The sequence below is a fragment of the Cryptomeria japonica genome, chromosome 8 (assembly GCF_030272615.1).
Source record: "Cryptomeria japonica chromosome 8, Sugi_1.0, whole genome shotgun sequence".
NCBI classification, from domain to species: Eukaryota; Viridiplantae; Streptophyta; class Pinopsida; order Cupressales; family Cupressaceae; genus Cryptomeria; species Cryptomeria japonica.
Window position 1 is genome coordinate 349,628,982 of NC_081412.1, and position 6,488 is coordinate 349,635,469.

The window sequence follows — 6,488 nt, forward strand, 5'->3', positions numbered from 1 at the left end:
AGACTCTCGGTTTTGATAGTAGTGGTTTGATGTCTTTGGAGCTGATCATTGCATTTCTTTAGTTACGTTTGCCAACCTACTCCCAGCCTATGCCAAAATGGGAGCTTTGGAACACGATATGGACATCCATCAAAGCATAAAAGATAGAGGAATTTTGTCAGATGTAGTTGCAACTGCACAAAATGGATTTGTTGAGAAGGCTTTAGAAACTTTCAAGCAAATGCAATCAGCAGGTGTAAAGCCAAATTCCATGACCATTGCTACTATCCTCCCTGCCTGTGCCAAAATGGGAGATTTGGAATAGGGTATGGACATTCATCAAAGCTTAAAGGATAGAGAAATTTTGTCAGATGTTGTAGTTGTAACTGCCTTGGTAGACATATATGCTAAATGTGGAAGCATAGACAAGGCACATGAACTATTTGATAGAATGCCTAAAAGAAATGTTGTCTCATGGACTGCAATGATTGCTGGATATGCACAAAATAGATTTGTCAAAAAGGCTTTAGACACTTTCAAGCAAATGAAATTGGAAGGCATAAAGCCAAATTCCACAACCTTTGCCAACATCATCCTTGCCTATGCAAAAATGGGAGCTTTGGAACAGGGTATGGACATCCTGATGAATACTAAGAGGGGGGGGTGAATTAGTATGCCCAAAATCTCTTCACTAAAACACTTAAACAGTCTGAAGACAAACCGGTAAAATAGTTTAACAGATAGACTAGTTATCACACATGCAAACCAAAATGCAAGTAAAGCATTCACCCACAAAAGTAATACAACCATAACACAAGATATTTGATGTGGAAACCCAACTGGGAAAAAACCACGATGAGATGGAACTCACAAGTCACTATCTGCAGAATAGAAACCAGACTGGTTAAGGTCAGACCGATTAAGGTCTTATAATGTTCTTCACCAGAACAGATCCTGTTAGGAATCTCAATCTCTATTAGGAGATAAGTCTGATTAAAGACTACCTTGTTAGAGGATTTTAGATTCACAGAAGTGAACCACCTTGTTAGAGGATTTTACAAAGGCTTTTGGGCCTACCCGGTTAAGGGCTACAGACTTGTCAAAGATGTGAGTAATCAACAAGTGTTTGATCTATCTAATAGCACAAACTGCTTGGTTAGATCCAGTATAGCTCACTGCTAATGCATTCCAGCATTACTTCAGTCTTCTCTATCTCTCTCTCAGTTACAAATTTATCTTCTCAGATAAGATCACTCTTACAACAACTCAACAACCACCTTAAACCCTAGTAACAACATAAACCCTTTCAGCAACTTTTTAAAACCCTAGACATGATGTCCTTTTAAAGGAATCTGATTTCATGTCGGTCCAATAGGATTACATTACAATTTCCTAGGTTCAATGAATCTAGACATACTCAGTAACATGACACAAAAAGCACCGTCAGAGTGTCGGCACCGTCAAACAATCGGTGGGTTGGTAACTCATCACAAAAATGTCGGTTGGTAACTCATCACAGAGTATTACCGGTTCATACAAAATACCGGTTGTCGGTTTGACAAAAATGAAGACTGGGAAGAATGTGTTAAGCCACTTTGCTCCCTTGTACCGCTTGAGATCTATGAACCGCTTGGGGTCGACATGCCACTTAATACCGGGAAATGCATTTTGCAAAATCACCAATAGTCTAAAGACTAGAATACAACATACCGGTTGGAACAAATACCGGTTGAGCTCTAGCTCATACATATAAAGGGGATCTCAATACAAGTGTGTGTCCATCAATGACAATCACAACATAAACATCAAAAATTCCAACAATCTCCCCCTTTGGCATTGATGGCAACACTTAGGAAAATAAAATTTTGACATCTAAGTGTTTTACAACAAAAATATGCCATTAACAAAATTGCCCCCCCTAGGTATATACACTTATCCCTTAATCAATATAAGGTATAGCAATTCTGCATACAGAGCATAAACATTGAGATATCAGAGCATAAAGCATATATCAAAACATATATCAAAATTTTAAAATAGATACTTCTCCCTATTCTTCTCCAAAATAGATAGAGTACTTCTCCCCCTTTGCCAACAATGACAAAGTACTGCTGAACAACCCTATTTCCATTTGATATATAAAAAATAATAAAAGTTTATGACAGCAATGAATAATACTTGTCAAAAACCGATTTATAGTCCTGCAAAAATTGTTTCATGGATAGAGACCAGGACTCAAGTAGGGAGGTTGCCACTTCTTTCTCTATTTGCATCTGGGATACCTGTTCCTCCATTGCATCAACTGTGCTTAGCTCTTGCGTAACTATTAAGGCATCCAGGTTCAGATAACACTTCTGAATAATTTGCAAACGTGGAAGTAAAACCAGTTGTAGCTCCTGCAAATCTCTAGATCATGTATCCTGATCTCTTGCTTCATTTTGGCTGACTGGATCTGGAACTGGTGAACGGTTTGCCCATAAATTGCAAAGGAATCATAGGGTGGCTTAAATGTGCTTAAGTAGGACTGTAATTCCATTTGAAGCTTTTACTTCTGAGTTAGCACATCATCGCAAAATAGATGGGGTTGACAGATTTTGCTTAGTAGCAAGTTTCCTTCATCCAAAGCATCCCTTATATCCTTTTGGTCTTTCAAAAGTTCAGACCAGAGCTCATTCAACTTTTTCACCAGAGCAATGTTAAGATCCTTTTGATGCTCTTTCTTGACATTTGCCTTAGCTGCTTCTTCCAGGCTCTGCACCTGATCATCCACTATAGTACATAGTAGTTTGAGTTGTGCTAGTGATGATTCAGTGTTAGGAAGATTGGTACCGGGGATCAAACCGGTAAGGGTATCTACAACCGCTTGAATGATATCTTGCTCCTTTTTCCTTCGTATGATTTCAAGGCGCTCTTGAGCAACCTTGATGCTCTGCATAAGCTCCAACTCACTGGCAGACTAGAGATATCAGCCAGTTTGGCTTGACTCTCGGTTGCCTTCGGAGTCTCCATCTGTGTGCTCTTCATTGCTGTCGTTGCCTTGTCTACTTCTTCCTTCTTCCTTTTCTCTACTTCCTTCTTTTGTTCTTGTTCCTTGTCTTCCTCTTCTTTCTTTTTCTCTTTGTTTCCTTCCTCTTTTCCTCTTCTTTCTCTTCCTCTTCCTTCTTCTTCTTTTCATCCTCTTCCTTCTTCTTCTTTTCTTCCTCTTCCTTCTTCTTTTCTTCCTCTTCCTTCTTCTTCTTTTCTTCCTTATCCTCTTCTTCTTTCTTTTTCCTCTCATCTTCCTCTTTTTGCTTTCTCTCATCTTCATCTTTTCTTTTCTCCTCTTCCTCTTTTCTCTTCTCTTCCTCTTTTCTCTTCTCTTCATCCCTCTTCTTCTTCTCTATCTGTTCCTCAGCCGCTTCCTGTGTGTCCTTGGCTTGCTCACTGCCTTGTTCGACTTGTTGCCCCTGTTCTATTCCCTTAGAAGGTATGGCCTAAGTGACATCTTCTATGTTCAGTGCATCGAAATCAATGGTGTCGATTGGTTCTTCAACCAGGTTGCCTTCTTCATCAAAAACTTCATCCGGTTGGATACAACTGGTTCTTTTTCTACTTGCAGGTTGTCATACGTGCTTTGTGAGAGTTGATAGCATAACCCATATGCTGATGAGTGTCTTTTTCAACATCATCAATTCTCCCCTCTAACAGCCAGAGTCTTCTTCTCCTTGTGAAGAAGAGTCCTTTATTCTGATCCAAAACATCAAATAATTCTAAATTTGAGAGGTCGGGAAAGTACTGTGCAAAGCCATTCTCCCTAATCTCCTGTTCTTTTTCAATGGCAATGCGCCATTTATTATCTAATGCTTTATATAAAGAATCCGGTGTCTGAGATTTAATCTCTGATGGCGACCGGTCATTTTTACACAAATAAATAATGATTTCCTGTAATACTTCTTCTTTCTCCTCATCACTAAAATCATCATAATGATCTACTAAATCATGCAGTAATTTTCTCCTAATATTCTTTACTACCCTTTGAAAATTTGTCAAAGGTTTGTATGAGGAGATATCAATATTTACCAGTGCGGATGCTGCCGGTTCATTCTTCTTCATCTTCTTTGTCTGTCTGGCCTTCTTTGGCTTTTCATCAGACTTAGTCTCTTCGGAGTCCGGTTCATTTGACTTAGTCTTCCTTTTTCTTTCAAAGACTTTTGTCAGTGCCACTTTAGGTTTCTTCTTTGTAGGTGACCACTTGGTCACTCTTGGAGTTGCAGTAGTAGCCGGTGTCGATGCTGTAGGCACTGCCTTTGCTTTCTTTGCTGCCAGTTCTTTTCCTTTCTTAATAGAGGGATCCTCTACTGGTGCAATCCTCTCTAGATAGGTTCCAGTCCTCTTCACCTTAGGATCAAGAGGCGAGGCAATAAGGGTTGAGGCATACCCTTCCAGCATATCATATATCACCTCATAGCCCATTGGCTCTACTTCCTCCATTCTAGGCTCAATAGCCTCCATTAAGCTTTTGTCCACCTCAATGGTGAAACAGATGCCATCTTCATATTTCTTAACAATATCACCTAAGATCGTCACCCTTTGACTCATCTTCCTCCTGAACTCATCAAAATATTTGTTCAGTACATCAGGGTAACCAGTTCCGATAGCTTGAATGCTTTCCTTGATCTGTTTGGTTACCGGTTGGTCAGGGGACCACTGGACATCTCCTACTCCAGGAAAGAAGCCTTGGAAATAGAAAAACAACCCAACTAATAGTTTTCCAAATTTGAATCTCAGTGCATTATCTTGTTTAATTGACTTCAGGTTAGACAGGAGTTGCCTCTGCATACCGGTGCATAGGTCAAATGATGTGTCCTCTTTGATCATCCGGTAAGCGGCATTTACCGCTGCAACAGATACAAAATTAATCTTGCTGGCTGAGAATGTTCTGTAGCCTATCACCATGCAGGCGTATTTCACCACATCATCCTTGATAGAATTAACTGTCATACCTCGTGAGTCACTTGTTGAACCGATGAGCTTGGCCATTTCCGTTTTGCTTACCGTTCTAAGGGCTGGCACTTCCCCTGTGTTGCAAAAACCGACGACTGCATGAATTGCCTATGGCATGATATCATGCGTCCTCTCCAGGTACATCTTGTCACCATGGAATCTGCTTAAGATGATCTTGATGTGATCCTCTGTGAAGTTTTCCAAAAAGTATATTGCATTATGGAGTTTCTTCTTCTCTAGGATACTAAACTTCGGTTTGATTTTCTTGTCCTTGCCGCAAAATAAACCTAACTGGGTATGAATAGCTAAAGACCCTAGGTCTTCTATTTTGCAATCAATATAATCTGAAATTCCCTCTTCTACTATGACTCCAGCCGGAACTTGTGATAAGGCATTATATTTAGACTTCCTTTGAATGAAACTTTCCGACTCAATGGATGTACTAGAACTGGTATGAGATGTGGAAGCCATTGTAGAGTATTTCAAGAACACGAAAAAATACCTTTAAAACACGAATTTAGGGCTTCTTGTTTCTGCTTCACTCCACTCTCTATCAGTTGCCAAATCACAGCTTTGTGTTCTCCACAACCATTTACAAACTGAATTTGAATTTCCTTCAAGACTTGTCAATTTCTTGAAATCTTAGCTCAAATCACCTTTTCTTCGCTCTACACTTTGAAAAACTTTACTTCACTCGAAAACAGATAGAGAGAAATGATTTGAAATATGCTTTTATATATGTCTCTCACCTACCACCATTAATGCTCCTCTATTAGGGCATAAACCCTAATTTGCCTCTTTTACCATTTTCGGTCTTCTGCCAAGCGACAGGTATTACATACCAGTTAAGGTCTTTTACCGGTGCAACTGGGGGTTTGAAAACATTTAGCTGTTTGCTCCCCCTAAGCCTCTTTGGAGCTTAGTTTGCCGGTTCCGATATTTCCACACTAGGTGTAGAAACTAATTCCTCTTCCAATATTGTTGGTTTCTTCCTCCAGGTTTTGTTCATGTTCGCTTGAACTATTTCAACATCAATTTCTCCTTTCTGAGTGACCGGTATATCATCAGATATACTCTTTCTGCTTCTGTAGAATCTTGCAATGTGACCCGGTTTGTTGCAATGATAGCAAACCAATCCAGGTGCTCTCCAAGGTCCATTGTTCATGTTTCCATTCTTCCTTATGCATGTAGCAGCAGTGTGACCATGTCCATGACAAATCCAACAGTTTTCTCTCCATCTGGTTGCCGGTTGATAACCATTGTTGCCTGACTAATAATTGTAAGCATTAAACCGGTTAGGGTTCCGGTTCACAAAAGATTCTAGACCAGCTCCTTGGGTCCTCTGAGGATATCTTCCAGTATTGTTCATGACAGACCTGCATTCAGATGCTCTATGCCCAAACTTGTTGCATGTATAACAATGACCATTGAACTTATTGGATCTAGGTACATTGTTAATAAAGTAAGGAAATTTTTTGTAGGCTTTGCTCCTACATACATTGGCAGTGTGTCCTTCTTTAAGACAG